Source organism: Notamacropus eugenii, chromosome 1, assembly GCF_028372415.1.
Source record: "Notamacropus eugenii isolate mMacEug1 chromosome 1, mMacEug1.pri_v2, whole genome shotgun sequence".
Classification (NCBI taxonomy): domain Eukaryota; kingdom Metazoa; phylum Chordata; class Mammalia; order Diprotodontia; family Macropodidae; genus Notamacropus; species Notamacropus eugenii.
Genome location: NC_092872.1, coordinates 667,058,228 through 667,074,153, shown reverse-complemented (window position 1 = coordinate 667,074,153; position 15,926 = coordinate 667,058,228). Strand labels below are relative to the sequence as shown.

The following is a 15,926-nucleotide window of genomic DNA, read 5'->3' as shown; positions in this document are numbered from 1 at the left end:
CATGAAGAATGTTTCACCCACATTCCTACCTAATGGTTAGCATTTAATTTCTTTGCCCTCCTTCACCCCTTTAAATCAAGGGAGAGCCAATGAAAGATAAATAGATATAAATGGTTCCTTTATCTCAAAAACACAACATACTTGACACAAGCCCTTTCATCAGAATGGCCTGCTGGATTCTCTAGGTGGATACCCTACCAGTATCCCCACATCCCGAACTAAACTCATATTCTCTCTGAAACCTATTCCTTTTCTGAATTCTTTCATTCTCTCAGCCATCCAGGCATTGAAGCTTTGGGTGTTTCTGGTGGACTCTCTTCCTACTTTCCCACTCCTAGTCAATCCAGGTTCTGTTGATTCTCCCTTTTCAATGTTCCTTATATTTATCGTCTAAAATCAATGGGGGAAATAACCTTTTACTGTGTCTGCTAGGTGCAGGGCTCTACGCTAGGGGCTAAGATGAAACATGGAAGTCTATCCTTCCTCCTAGTCTATCCACAGACCTGGAACTAGAAGGAACCTGAGAGATCACCTCACCCAATCTTACTTTATAGATGGGGAAAAGCTACAGCTTCCTTTTCCACTCTTCCACAGATTGTTGCCTCAGTCTCAGAGCCTTATCAGTACTCCCCTACCCTGGGGCCCCTCTTTCTGATTGGAGAAGGTGGAGTTGGCAAGCTCCTCAAAGAACCTCCATTTAAGGAGGCTGCTTGACCAACCGTTTCTCACTTGACTTCACTCCCCATCCCCGACCCCCTTTTCAGCTTTTGTGTTTTGCCTTCCCCAGTAAGAATGTAAGCTCCTTGAGGGTAAGAAGAGCCTTTCTTTTTCCTTTTTCTTTGGACTTAGCACATTGTAGGTGCTTAATCAACATTTATAATAAATGTTTATTGACTGATCAAAATCATCTAGAGAAGTAATAGACAATGACATAGGAAAAACCTATAGACAGAGGTGGACAGTTCACTGAAAACAGCAGCTTCCTTGATTGCAATTCTTTATGACTGAGAGAAATTCTAGATACAAACTCTAGAAAAGTACTGATCCTCAGAGCCCAGCAGAAAGCTACACCTAAAGGGGCCTTCTAGAAAAGTACTGATTCTCAGAGTCCAGCAGAAAGCTACACCTAAAGGGAACTTCATGATCCCCCACAAAAGGAGAAAAAGATTTCTGGGCTCACAAGTTGGTTGGGGGATACCCCGTGGCCACATATGTCACTTATACATGTGATTCATTACCATTGAAATTTGAGCCTCCAGGGCCCTATGTGTTCCAGGGGGAAAGTTCATATTTGGGTTGGGGGGAACGTTTTGTTGTTTATTTGTTTTTAGTAATTTTAAAAATAATTACCATTCACACTATACATTTAGTAAATTCCTTTGCTAAAACTTAACGGACTTCTGTTGATTGATTAATAATAACAGAGAGCACACTGAATAGAGACCTGTGAGTGACAACAGTAGATGCCCCAAACCCTGAGAGCTCTGAGGGCGAAATTGAATCAACTCCCCTCTGGGTACTCAATCCACCTGTATGAGTGAGAGTTGGGGGGAAGTAGCCATGGAGGAGGGCTACTATATGAAGTGAACCAATAAGATGAAGAAAAGTAATATGGAACCATGTATTGAGGACACGGGGATGACTGCCGAAGTCGTTTAGACTTTATTTGAAGAGCAATGAAGGGCTATTGAAGTCTCCTTGGGCAGTGGAGTCACATAACCAGAGATGACTTCTAGAGAGATTGACTAAAGTGGGGAGAGCTTCGAGGTGAGGAGCATAGGCCTGGGATGGTTCCTGTGAAAGAGAAAGGAGTTTTCAGAGGATGGATCAAGAATTCAAGTAGGGACCATAAATGGGGTTGACTAGATCAATTAAGTAGAATTTTTAAGAATGAAGGAATGTTGGACTCTTTTCTCCTCTTTTGTTCTTTTTCTAGAAAAAAAATACTCTCTACCAAAATAACAAGTGTAAATAGATACTTCTCTCTCATAACTAATATTTGCACATGAAGAATATGGTTTATAGCAAGATTAAAGAAATATAAACATAGTTAGATATTTTTCTCATTTTAACTGCCAAAAAAATCGCTGCCTAATTCTAAGTCATTTCCTTATTCTGCTTTAAGGAGAAATTTTTAATTTTTTGTTAAAACTGATCCTAGTTGTTTACAGTGTTGACTATAGCTTTGAGACCTATCTGGGACAATATTCTGCCAATCTAAAAGTCACATTACACTCTTGACTTATTTGTCTCTTTGCATTCTGATTCACGCAGCTCAGAATAGAGAGAGATTCCTGAGGCCCTTATGGTGTGTGTCCATAGTATATAACCATGCTGGATGGTTTCTAGCTGGTCTGGGGAATGTTTCCCTGGAAACCAGTTCTGCCAGCTTTTTCTGACTCTCTCTTTCTATGCCCAAAGCCTAATTTCCATTGAAAGGTTTTTGTTATTTAAAAAAAAAACTACTGTAGCAGGCTTCCAGCAGATCTACAAACTAACCTTTCTAGAGATTTATTTTTAATATTTTAGGAGGCCAGACCCTTTCCTGTTGATTTTTTTAAAAAAAAAAACAACTTACCTTTTAAAACTCATTTAAACTGAAAAAGTTTTGAACAGAGATATACAATGAGTTCTTCATAATGTGTGCATGTGTACGGGAGTCTTAATTTCCTTCCCACATATTCTGTTCATTCTTGTCTTTGAGTCTTTGTTCATGCTTGTTCCATTGCCTTGAATGTTCTGCTTCCCCTTCTCCACCTATCCAAATTCTGTCCAACCTTCAAGGCAGTTAAACACTTGTTTCTACAATGTTTGACATGACTTTCTTATTGTTTCACGTGTGAGTGATTTTATCTGCCCAACTAGACTGCGCTTTGTCTCTTTCTCTTATATATACTCAGTGTTTAAGAGTAAAAGTTGGGGCATCCAAAGGGTCTAAGGAAAGAGTTGTAGGCTGAGGAATTCTTCTCCCACTGAACGCTCCCATCCATCCCACACTAGCCCAAGAATCTCATTTTAACAAAATGGCAGCTTGACAGAGCCAATGGCCTGGTTCACCCACCCCCAGAGCTATTACTGGGAGTTTTACTATGATCATTAAGATTTCTTTCTTTCTTTTTTCTTTCCCTGAATCAACATTAGTTTTGCCGAATTCCCTCCCTCCCACCTGATAAGAACAGGGGTAATGGAGCTTGTAGGAAGTTTGGGGTTTGCTTTTCTTTGCTTTTCAGAAAGGCAGCTCCTGTCTGGCAGTCGGTGGGCCCTGAGCCAGGCTGCTGACAATAGGGGCATTGTAGGCCCACTGGGCAATGGTGCTGTTAGCACAAAATTAAACACACACACACACACACACACACACACACATACACACACACACACACACACACACACACACACACACACACACACACACACACACACACACACACACACACACACCCTTTTCTGGTGCCACCTTTTTTATCTTCTGCCATGAAGATCTTTGCCAACACTAGAGCTGTAACCTAATTCCCCATAATTGAATGTTCCCTGATACCGCATTCCTGGGTTGGTTCCCTGCAATCAGTGTTGACTTAGGATATTAGAAGGTGTTTCACCTTTTCGCCTAGCAGTCACCTAATAATGAATGGTCAATGCTGGCAATTTGGTAGGAAGCTGGTAGCTAGGGGAGAAGGGATCAGGGAGGTGTTAGAAGTTCAGTAAACAATGCCCTGTTTTGCCATGGGTCTGGGAGAAACCCTTCTTCCCATATTCCTCAGCCTTCTCTGGCAGGGGGAAAGGGATCTGAACACTGCCTTTGTTGATATCGTGGTCCAATGGGAATGGACAGAGAATAAGATAGAGAGGGGGACAGCTCTTGCCTTTCTCCAAATGGCCATTCCTGGCAAGGTCTGCCCCCCTCTTCCCTAAAATCATGGATTTTTCCTATCTTCTTCCCTGCCTCTCTCTGTCGTCTTTATGCCAGGCTCTACCATCTTTGCCCTTGTATCTCTCTTGGGTTTTCTCCCTTTATTTCTGTTTCCCTTATTTTCTGAAATGGTTAAAAGAGCCCTTGGTTTAGACTTTTTGCTTTGACCTACTCTGCAAGTTACTTCTTATGTGAATGTGGGGAATTGCTTAAACTTTCTGGATGGCAGTTTCTTCATCTAGAAAATGATTAGACTGAATTAGAATCTAGTCACTAGATGATCTCTGGTACCCCTTTTAATTTTAAACTCTATTATCCTATGACTCCTCCTCTCTCATTTCTTTCTTCCCTTCCTCTCCGCTCCCTTTTCCTTCTCTCCTCTCCCGTTCCTTCCTATCCTTTCCCCTCTCTTTTTCTCCTCCCCTGTCTTCTACTCCCCTTTCCCTTCCTCCCTTCACTTGTTTCCTCTCCTCTCTTCTCTTCTCTCCTTTCCTCTTCTCTATTCTCTTCTTTCCTCTCATCTCCTCTTCTTTCCTCTTCTCTCCTCTCCTTTCATCTCCTTTCCTCTCTTCTCTCCAAGCAAACTGTGGTCCCATTTACTGTAGTAGGTTTCTTTTTCAGATATAGGTTTGACTAGACCATCACAAAGCTCTCTTCTAACTCCAAAATACTGTGATTCTCTCTCATTCTCTAACTCTTTTTTCTCTTCCTTCTCTCTTCCACTTCCTTTTCCTAGGCCTGGTTAGTCAGGCGAAAAGGATACACTACTGTCCTTTTTCAACCTCCCCTGTCTATGTTGCTCATACATCTGACCTTGTGAAGTTGTAAGATTAGCTGCAAGTCCGTAGGGCTGGGGGACACCCAGGACGTAATCTCCCATCAAGTCTCCTCACGTCTCTAGTATTAGCATCTTTCATGGTCTACTTCCCCAGTGGGAACAAGGAGACCACAGTCCTTCAAGTCAGCTCCTAAACCCAGGGGTGGTGGTGGTACCTATGACCCAACTCTCTAAAAGACAAAAACCAAAGAGCTGGGAAGAATGGATGATAATTCATTGGGGGCACTTTTGGGCCACAGGATTGAACCTGCTGAGCTCTGATCTCCCATCCAGCTCTGGGATCCTACAATGCTATTTCTCCACATATGTGCGATGGCAAGTGATTGCCACCTCCCCCTGCACCTCCAGGCCTACCTGACATTGGAGGCCAGAGACCATTCTTGCCAACCCAGCTGCAGAAGGGCACACTGAGGCACAGAGGCGGACGATGACTTATCCAAAGTCACATAATGAGTGAGAGTATGTCCTGACCCAGTCTAACCATATGAACAAGCAAGGCAGGAAAGCAAAAATGCATAGTCCCTGTCCTCAAAGAGTTTTTCAAACATGTACACATATACGTAAATAGAAAATATATGTGAAATAAATACAAAGACATTTCAGAGAGGAAACATTAAGAACAGGGGTGGGGCTGGGATGGGAAGATCAGGAAAGGGAGGTAGATCTATGATTATCTCCATTTTTCAAATGAAGAAACTGAAGTGATGACAGGATGTGTGCCTAGGGTCACACAATTAACAATGATCAAATGGCTAACACTGATATAACGCTTTACATATATTAACTCATCGGATTCTGACAACAGCCCTGCAAGACAAGCACTAGCATTATTCCCATTTTGTAGAAAAGGAAACTGAAGTGAGGAGCAGTTAAGTGACTTGTCCAGGGTTAGTCAATTGGTTAACAAACATTTATTAAGTGCCTATTATGTACCAGGCAGGGCAGCTAGGTGGTGAAGTGGATGAAGTGCTAGACCTGAAGTTAGGAAGACTCATCTTCTTGAGTTCAAATCTGGCCTCAGACTCTTACTAGCTGTGGAACCCTAGGCGAGTCATTTAACTCTGTTTGCCTCAGTTTCCTTAGCTGTAAAATGAAGTGGAGATGGAAGTGGCAAATCATTTCAGTATTTTTGCCAAGAAAATTCCAAATGCGGTGACAAAGAATCAGACATGATTGAAAAATGACTGAGCAACAGCTACAAAATGTGCCAAGCACCTTGCTTAGTGAAAGGGTTACAAAAAGGAGCAAAAGATAGTCTGCTCTCAAGTGGCTAACCATCTAATGGAGGAAGAAGGGAAACCGACATGCAAATAGATTATACACAAACAAGTTATCTAGACAAATAGGAAATAACTAAGAAGGAGAAAGGACTGGAATTAAGAGAAGTTGGGAAAGGCTTCCTGTAGAAGATGAAATTTTTAGTTAGAAGTCAGAGAAGGAAGTAGGTAGAGATGAAGAGGGAGAGCATTTCAGAGATGGGGGTCAGCCAGAGAAAATTCCTGGAGCAGAGACACGGAGGATCTTGTTCACCAAACAGCCAGTAAACCACTGTCACTGCAAAGAGTATATGTGTGTGGGAAAGGTATAAGGAGACCTGAAAGGCAGGAAGGGCCTAGGTTATGAAGGGCTTTGAATGCCAAGCAGAGAATTTTGAATTTTATTATGGAAGCCACAGGGAGCCACAGAAGTTTATTGAGTAGGAGATCCCCAAATGCAAACTCAGGTTTTCCTGACTTCAGGCTCAGAGCCTTCTCTACTCAGCTTCCCAAGGGAAGCCTGGTTATATTTTGAAAAATTTTCTCACCACCAGCCCAGAGATGAAAGAATGATTTTCTTGGCCATAGAAATTCATGGAGCCCCACTGCTAAGGCAGGAGAGGTGTGAGCTGCCTCAGCGATTGCCACAGATCATGAATGGAAATCACAGCCCATTGAAGGGCTGCAGAAAATATGATTTCACATCCTTTTTTCTTTGCCCAGTAGATGGTAAAGTCCTCAAAGACTGAGACGCTGTTTTCTCCTCCTCTAATTTCGTTTCTATCCCCAACAATTAGCCCAGTAACTAACATAAGGTAAGTGCTTAAAAAAAATAAATGCTTATTGTCTTGACTTGGTATATAAATAAGGGAACTGAGACCCTGAAAGGGGAATTCAAAGAATTAGTGGGATTTGAACCCAGGTCCACTAACCCCAGAGGTCTTCTTACTATTGCTCCTGATTCTGCCTGACATAGTCAAGGAAAACAAGTCTAATTCTCCTCCCCATGGTAGTTCTTGAAATATAAGATATTATATTAAACTATATTATACTAAAGATAAGATATGATGACTATCTTGTCCCTCTCCCTCCTCCTGCTAATCTCCTCCTACTCTAGCCTTTCCAGAAACCCTTGTAACATAGCTGAGTGGAAAAGACTAAGGACAACCTGGTTCTCCAAGTTCTTTCTTTACATTCTGGCTTACCTTTTATCATACATCTCCCCTGGGAAGAGGAAGGATTCACAGGATTTTTCCATATGGTTTACTGTCTGCTACTTATTATTTGCATGATCTTGGGTAATTTAATTCCCTGGAATTCAGTTTGGGGGGTGGCAGACACACTTCCCTGCTTATTTGACCCTGAACTCACACCCTGGTGTGACATTGTGATCTCACAAGGCTAGGAACACAGGGCAGAAGTGGGGGGTACTCAAGGTGGCTCAGGAAATAACTGCAGGGTTGACCCAAAAGATGGTGCCAGCAGTGGATGGTTGGGGCCTATGTTGCCACGTGGCACTTACCCTTTGGTTGGAGTTTGGTTAGTGCTGATGGAAGTGCTGCTGACCATTCCCTAGAGTTCCCTGGTGTTCAAGATCCACCACTGTCAGATATGGAACAAATTGTGTAGAATTATGTGCCATCAGGACGGGGCTCATAATTACCAGCAGGGCGGGCAGGCAGTCTGGAGAGAGCTATACCCATCATTATGTCCTTCGGAGGGTGGAGAGAGCTGGACCTCACCCAGGTTGGCCTGCCAGGCTCCTCGAAGACAAGTATCCCTTTGCTGGGAGCAATAGTAGCCTAGGAAAGAAGGTACAAATCAGTGTTTCAGCGAACCCACCAGCTTCCCCCACCCCAGCCATGGCTGGATGAGTGCCCTGGAGGTCCATATACAGGAGCACAGATATGAGCTCCTCACACCATGTATGTAGAAGAAGGACTGGGGAAGATCATTTCAGCAGAGTCAGGGGACTCTTAACTCCATTGTAAATTTTGTCCCTATGGGTGACAGCTTTACTACTTGTCCCCTGGTTACATTTTGAAGAGTTTTCTCACCATGAGTCTGTTGATAAGAGAATGATTTGATGATAGGAGACATCAGAAAACTGAAGGGAACCTTTGCCCACCTTTGGGGGCTTAGGTGGGAGATAGGGTGGAAGATTATAAAATTTGCAAATACTGGGCTATGACCTTCCCTACAAGACAGGAATCAGAGTGCTGGCAAAATCACATCCCAGAGTTACAGTGCCCCAATATTAGTGTAACAATGTCTCATCACAACCTGGAATCAGATTAAAGAATTGTCTCTAACTAGATGGTGCCAAAGCTACGATCTAGTTCAGGGGTTCTTAACCTTTTTTTTGTGTCATCGATCCCTGTAGCTATCAAGTGAAGTCAATTGCCCCCTTCCCAGAGTGCTTTTAAATGCAAAAAATAAAATAGTAGCTAGCATTTATATAGTGTCTACTAAGTGCTAGGGGCAGCTAGGTGGCACAATGGATAGAGTGCCAGGCTTCAGGTCAGTAAAACTCATCTTTCTGAGTTCAAATCTGGTCTTAGACACTTACTAGCATGTATGGGCAAGTCACTTAATCCTGTTTGCCTCAGTTTCTTCTTCTGTAAAATGAGCTGGAGAAGAAAATGGCAAACTTCTCCAATATCTTTGACATGAAAATTCCAAATGGAGTCATGGAGAGTCAGACATGACTGAACAGTAACAATTATGTTCCGGGCACTGTATTTTACAAATATTAGCTCACTTGATCCTTACAACAACCCTGAGAGATAGATGCCATTATTATTCCCATTTTAGAGTTAAGGAAACTGAGATAGATAAAGGTTAAGTGACCTGTCCAGGGTCACTCAGTTAGTAAATTTCTGAGGCTAGATTTGCCCTCAGATCTTCTTAGCTCCAGGCCTGGAGTTCTCTCCACTGGGCCGTGTAGCTGTCAAAGACACATAGGATTACAAAGGAAACCAACTATATTGGAAGACAGTTATCTGTCTATCCATTTATCTATCTAGACACATGTGTGTGTATATACATGTATGTGTATATATACATATATGTGTGTATATATGTATACATGTGTGTGTTTAAAATTCATGGATCCCAGGTAAGGAAGCCCTGATCTAGTCTAACATTTTTAAGAGGTGTAAAGTGACTTGTTCAAAGGTTCACAGCAAATTAGCATGATAGAACCACATCTTCTGACACCAAGTTCAGTATTCTTTCATTTTTAATTTTTTTCAATATCTTCACTTCTTACTAAGTACCAAATTGTTTTGATAACTGTGACTTTGGTGTATAGCTTGACCTCTGTTTCTTCTAGGTCACTTTCTTACCCATATTTTTTGTTAATTCTCCTTAAATTCTTGCCCTTTTGTTTCTCCAGATAAAATATGTTATTAATTTTTCTAGTTCTGCACAGTAACTCTTTGGTAGTTTGATTGGTATGGCACTGAATAAATAAATTAATTTATGTATTATTGTCATATTTATGATATTGACTTGACCTACCCATGAGCAATTAATATTTCTCTACTTATTTAGATCTTTATTTGGGCAAAGAGTATTTTGTAATTGTGTTCTGATAATATCTGTGGTTATTTTCAAGGGAATTTCTCTTTCTATCTCTTTTTGCTGGGTTTTGTTAGTAATATACAAAAAATTTCTGTACTCCTTTAAAAAATTTTTTTATTCTAAATTTATCATCCATCCACAAAAATGAACTTAAAAAAGAAATGAAAATGATCACATAAAGAAGCTTTTCTCTTCGGTTCTGTCATTATATCAGTGCAGGGAACTCCAAGTATGGAGACACCTTCCACAGATACAGATCTATAATTTTTGTCTTGGAGGACTTCCCAGGCCACTGAGAAATTCAGTGACTTAACAGGGCTAGTGTGTGTCAGAGGCAGCACTAAGTGAGGAAAGGCTTTCTGACTCCAAGGTCAATCCTCAATCTGCTCTATCATACTACCTCTCACTAACTGAGCGAGCCCTTATCTTCTCTGTGCCTCAGTTTCCTCATTTATAATGAATCTATAAATCTGTAAATGAATAGGTTGAGTTTGAGGTCTTCTCCAACTCTAGAACTGTGATCCCTTGTCTTTCTCTTTAAAATACAAACTCTAAATTATTTGCAATTTGTTTTAAAATGCACATCTCAATTATATCAAACAAAACAATAATCCCCCCAACCCTATTTGCTTTTCTTTACCTTTCTGATTTCCTTTTCTTTTAGAAATTCTTATTTTATTACTGTAATTATTTTATCTTGATGTTGAGATGGTCTGCCCTACTCTGATGTCCCATTTTGGTAGGAAGATGACCCTGGATTCTCAAAAGCTGGGATAGGAGAGTACAAGCCTTGGAGGTCCCAGCAAACTGGAATGGCTTTGAGAGCACAGGCCTGACAGTGGCCTGCTGTCTGTCACCTGAGGATTAGTCTAGCTCTTGTAGGAAAGCCTCACCAGAAGCCGGACTGCTTTGAAGTGATGAATCCTCCTTTCTGCAAGCCCATCTTCTAACACATAGGATAGCATCTGTTCCCACAGAGGTAACTCCCCTCCCCCCCAACTACCCCAAACCCCGCTTTAGTGAAATGAGTATTGATTGGTATAATCATTGGATATAGTGCTTTGATCATTTCATCTCTCTACCTGACTTCATTCATCTCCTCCTTCATTTCTTGATATTCTATTTATAATAACCTTCAAGTTGGTCTCTCTGCCTCACATCTCTCCTCTCTCCAGTCCAGTCGCCACTTGTGTTAAAGTGATCTTCATAAAGCTGCCTAAAGTCTGACTAACTACATCACCTCCCTTACTCAATGAACTTCAGTGGCTCCCTGTTACTTCCAGGACCAAATATAAAAGCTTCTGCTTGGCTTTTAGAACTCTTCATAACCTTACCTCTTCCTTTTTTTTCCAGTCTTCTTACATTTTACCCTCTTCCATGTATACTTTGATCCAGTGACACTGGCCTCCTCCCTGTTTCTCACACAAAACAGTTTTTCTCCCAAATACCAGCATTTTCACTGGCTCTCTCCCTACCCTAGAATACTCTGTGTACTCATCTTCCCCTCCTGGCTTCCTGTCAGATATCAGCTAATGTCCTGTTTTCTGCAAGAAGCCTTTCCCAGTCCTCCTCAGTCTTTCCCTTGGAGATTCTTCCCAGTTTATCCCGTATATAGCTTGTTTGTACGTAGTCATTTGTATCTTATCTCCCCCATTAGACTGAGATCCTTGAGGACAGGGCCCTGTCTTTTGCCTTTTCTGCCCCAGTACTTAGCAGGGTACCTAGCACATAGCAGAAAATAAATCCTTCTTGATCGTGAATTGATTTATTTGTGCCATGGCAGCTCTCCTTAAGTCACTGAGGAAGCCCTGATCTGGGGGGATGGGGGCACATGATGGGGGTGGCATTTGGAGAGAGGTGAACCTCAAGACACAAAGACTTGGGACTGGGGAGAGCAGGCCTTCTAGAGCCCCTGGGAGGCAGTGATGGTGGAGGAGGAAGGCGGTGTGAACAGGCCACAGGGAAGCCAGTGAACAGGCCAGCAAAGTCTTGAGAGCCAAGAGAGGCTTTGAGAATTTAGGAGGCTGTGGTTCACATTGTTCTAAAATACAATGAGGGGATAGTAACCCAGAAAGAAAAAGGCCCGATCCCCGCAAGGATTTTTGTGGTCAGATGCAACATTCCCCCCTGATTTTTCCAGTTGAGCTCCTGTCTTCAATTACAGAATAAATGAAAGGCTGGAAAACTTGGGGGTGGGGAGGGCTACACGAAAAGCTGTGGAATTCTTTGCAGTGTTCCGTAAGGAAAGCAGAAGTCTGGAATATGGAATAGAGTTCCCCAGAAGAGGCCTAGAGACTAGGTCTAGAGAACAGGATGAGAAAGGTAGCTCTGTTTCTACCCCTAGAAGACTGAGCTCTCTTTCCAGATTTACTAAAACATTTACTGGAATAAGAAGAGCTCACAATGGTACAGTACTTTAAAGCTGGCACAGTACTTTCTGGAAATTACCTCATTAGACCCTCACAACAATTCGGTGACATAAGGGCTGTTTTGATCATTAATTACGGATAGGGAAACTGAGGCTCAGAAAGTTGCACCGGCATGCCCAGGATCACACAGCCAGAGTTTGAAGCAGGGTTCCTTAGTTAGTTAACTTTTCTTTTTTTTTTTAGCTAATCCAAAGAACTTGTTTCCAGTTCTTTGCTCCTACAAAAAGTGCTGCTTTAAATTTTTGGTGTATATGGGATCTTTCTGATTCCCAGATTCAAGCCCCAGATGAAGACACCAAGATGCAGAGAGGGTCACTTGGGTAAATCACACTGGGACTTGAACCTGGGTCTTCTGGGTTTAAGTCCCATCACATCCAATTTGGCTGTGAGTCCCAACAGCTCACATTCATGACAGCCCTGTTAGCTTTGAGTCAGAGGCAGTAGGGGACTTAGAGAGGGCTAGCAAGCAGTAGGATCAGAAGGGTTTCTGCCAGGAAAATTTCACAGAAGCTATAGAAGATCCTGTAAGAAGTCCTTCTGTCACCAAACTGTTTTCCAAGGGAAGGAAGTTGTTGGTGGACTACCCAGGAACTCAGTTAGCAGCTACATCAGTGCCTGGGGCAACATATCTAGTGTTTACATGGCCATATGCTGAGCCCTTGAGTGGCTAGCCATGGTTTACATGGGGCTGAAGGGGAGCATTCAGGTTATCCAGGGGTTCCAGACTCCCTCACCAAAAGCCTTAGGGTCCTGACAGCTCAAAGACAACATATTTCCACAGGGTTCAAGAAAACCATCCATAGGATTCTTAGAAGAAGTACTGCTTCCTTCAGAGACTCTAAGGAAATCCTTTGAGTTGGCTGAAGAAAATCCTCCCCACTCCAAAGTTGGGTACAGAAGGAAAATAGCATCCCCTTCACAATTCTGCTAAGATAAGGTCACTCATCTTCCCTTCAAAGCTTCCAGTGATAGGGAACCAGAGATGTTCTGGTCAGTTTTTTTTTAATAACTGGCATGGGGGGGATATATACGTATATATATGTGTGTGTATGTATGTATATGTATGGATACATATACATATATGTGTATATATATGTATATATAATACATACTTCAGGTTTAATCTACATTATTAACGTTTTCCCTATCACTTTTATAAGTCTAGACAATCAGTAAAACAACAAATCAATCCCTGTTTTATAGCATTTTCTGATTTTTTTAAGGTGTACATGCTCATACTGAAAATTTAACAATCAATCCTCCTGTGCCAGTACGAGCTGGCTTTAGTGCACCTCATGGAAGAACTATCTATCTGCTGAGACCTTCCATTCTCCCTTTAGATGGTTACTTCTTTACGTCAGTCCTACATCTATCCCTGTATGTTGTCTACTTGTTGCTTTTAGTTATGTCTTCTGGGACTAAAAAGAACAAATCCTGTGGTCAGTCTTTCAAATACTTAAACACAACTGTTTTGTATCCCCTAAGTACTCAATCCCCCTGGCTAAACATCCTCAGGTCCTTTAACCAATTTTTCCCATGGCATTTCTCCACTCCTCTCACCATCCTGGTCATTGTACCTGTAGGTATGTTTGTATGTATATGTGTGCAATCATCACTTGTGTTCTCTCTCTCTTCGTGTGTCTCTCTGTCTCTATCTCTCTCTCTCTCTCTCTCTCTCACACACACACACACACACACACACACACACATACACACACACACAGAGCTAGGGAGGAGAAGAGTTGAGTAGGAGAGATATCTGGTCAGGAGGACTGAGAATTGAAATCTACGTAGATAATGGAACTATCCAGATAATTTAAAAACTCTCCCACCCAAAAATGTACTTAATGAAATGTATCAAGACTCCCTCCTTCTTGCTATAAAAAACAGGCTTAGCTTCATCAAGAAGTCTAAATGTGGGTTACAGCAAAGGAACCAAACTAATGCACATTTTAGATAATCAGAACGTAGATAATTGAATATTCAACTCCCCCCTTCTCCCTTAGAAACTGGAATCAATTCTTGAAGGAGAGTCCTGTGCAGGCTTTCATTTAAGCTGCCTCTCCCCCAAGTAGGCATTTAGGAGCTTAGATATGTGGTTGGTAGAGAAGAGTGGACCAATTTTATTTACAGTGCCTTGTCTGGAGGAAGTCACTTTATCTGCTGGATCCCTAGTTTCTTCATCTGTAAAACTATGAGGTTGGATAAATGTTTTGTAAGGTTTCTTTCAGTTCTAAAGTCTATAATTCAGCAGTCTCTCCTATTCTCTGCATCACTTGGAGTGGCACTCATCACTTCTCATAGCTACTTTGTTCCAGGAGTCCTTTAATCACAGGCATCTGACTTGTCAGCATCCTGTACAAATTAACATTTATTTGAATGCTGGCTCACAGTCTTCCCAATCACCCTGAGACCTTTTCCCTTTTGCCTTTGTCCTCCACCCCATCACACCCACCCTGCAACCAAACTGTTTTGGACCAAAGTTTTCACCTGTTGGCCATCACTGGAAATTACTGAACCTGAGGTTTTTGACACTACCTTCTTCCAGAAGGCAAATTATCTACATGCTTGGATTTCCTCCCTTTTCTTACCACTTTCTTCCAGGCCCTTACTAGTCATCTTCACTCATGTCTTGCTACTGGACTTGGATGACTCTAGAGGAAAGAGTGAAGCTGATGACTTTGTGCAGCTCTGCCTCACTTAACTTTCATTCATTCAATTCAATTCATGTGCAAGATATCACCTGTCATTGGTCGTCTTTGAGAATGAAGGACCGATCACAACAATCTTAAAGCAAAGTCTGTTCAATTAATTCTGCTTCAGATGATCTCTTTTGCATATGTATGCAAATACATTATCATTAATCTCCTTTCCCTAATCCTCTTTTGTCTTTGAACTCTCATCATAAAATCATGGGATCATCATCCAGTTACCTCAAGAAATTGACTTTTTTCTTCTCTTGCTCCACCTGTGAGACCAAAACAAGTGACCCTAATCTGACAGATAAGTGTAAGATTAGAGCTAGTGCTAAACCTGTATCTATGCTGAGCAATGAAATTGAAAGACCATAGAACTGGTGTCTTGAAGGGCACAAAAATCTCCTTCAGAATCTCCATGTCGATCTCCATAACCTTCCCATCTTCACGTAATTAACATTGCTTTTCCTACAGCACTGCGATTTGAGATGCATAAAACATTCTTATTCATTTTTATTGTTTTTCTATTTTTATTCTCCTACTTCCCCTGGGTAGTGACTTCAAAAAGTTAGACAAATAAGCGATGATAGGTCTATGGGTTAGAGGTGTAGGGTGCTGCTTTGTGTTTAGGTGCACTTATCCAAAGGTCTCTATGTCATGTGACCATCATGGGGCTCCCTAAGCAAAAGAGCAGGTTGGTGGGTGGTGGTGGTAAACTGTACTGGGAAGGTTGGAGGGGGTGGTATCTAACTACCTGAATCCTGAAATCATTGGCAGAAAGAATGCAGGCAGATAAGAGCCCAAGGCTGCCCTTTCCACAGGGGCTCTGATCTATTCTGGGTAACCTTGTTGTGGGTACCCACATATGTGTTTAACCATGAATATGCATGTATGACTATGCTTGTGTTTGTATATAGGTGTCTATGTGTGATTTTTCTAATAAAAACTGTACTTTTATATTTTCAGAAACTGGTAAATTAAGTTAGATGTGAGGCCTGAGTTTAGTATTAAACACACACACACACACACACACACACACACACACACACACACACACACACACACACACACACCCTGCCTTACCAGTCCTCTCTAAAGCCACCTCCTTTCTTTTGCCTTCCCCTCCTCCAGCTCAGTCTCAGAAATTCCTTGTTGTTTATTAAAATATCCATTAAAAGCAGGTGCTGCTGATTTCCCATGAACAACCTTTGATTT

General features: G+C 41.8%; 1 long non-coding RNA gene across 1 annotated transcript; it reads right to left on the bottom strand.

Annotated features, from left to right (window-relative positions):
* Positions 1-1,641: 1,641 nt before the first annotated feature.
* On the bottom strand, positions 1,642-7,323 carry LOC140528195 (uncharacterized). The gene is made up of 2 exons (XR_011975105.1): positions 7,207-7,323; positions 1,642-1,794 (listed from the first exon to the last, which is right to left on the bottom strand). It is a non-coding gene; the product is annotated as an uncharacterized lncRNA (long non-coding RNA).
* Positions 7,324-15,926: the final 8,603 nt, after the last annotated feature.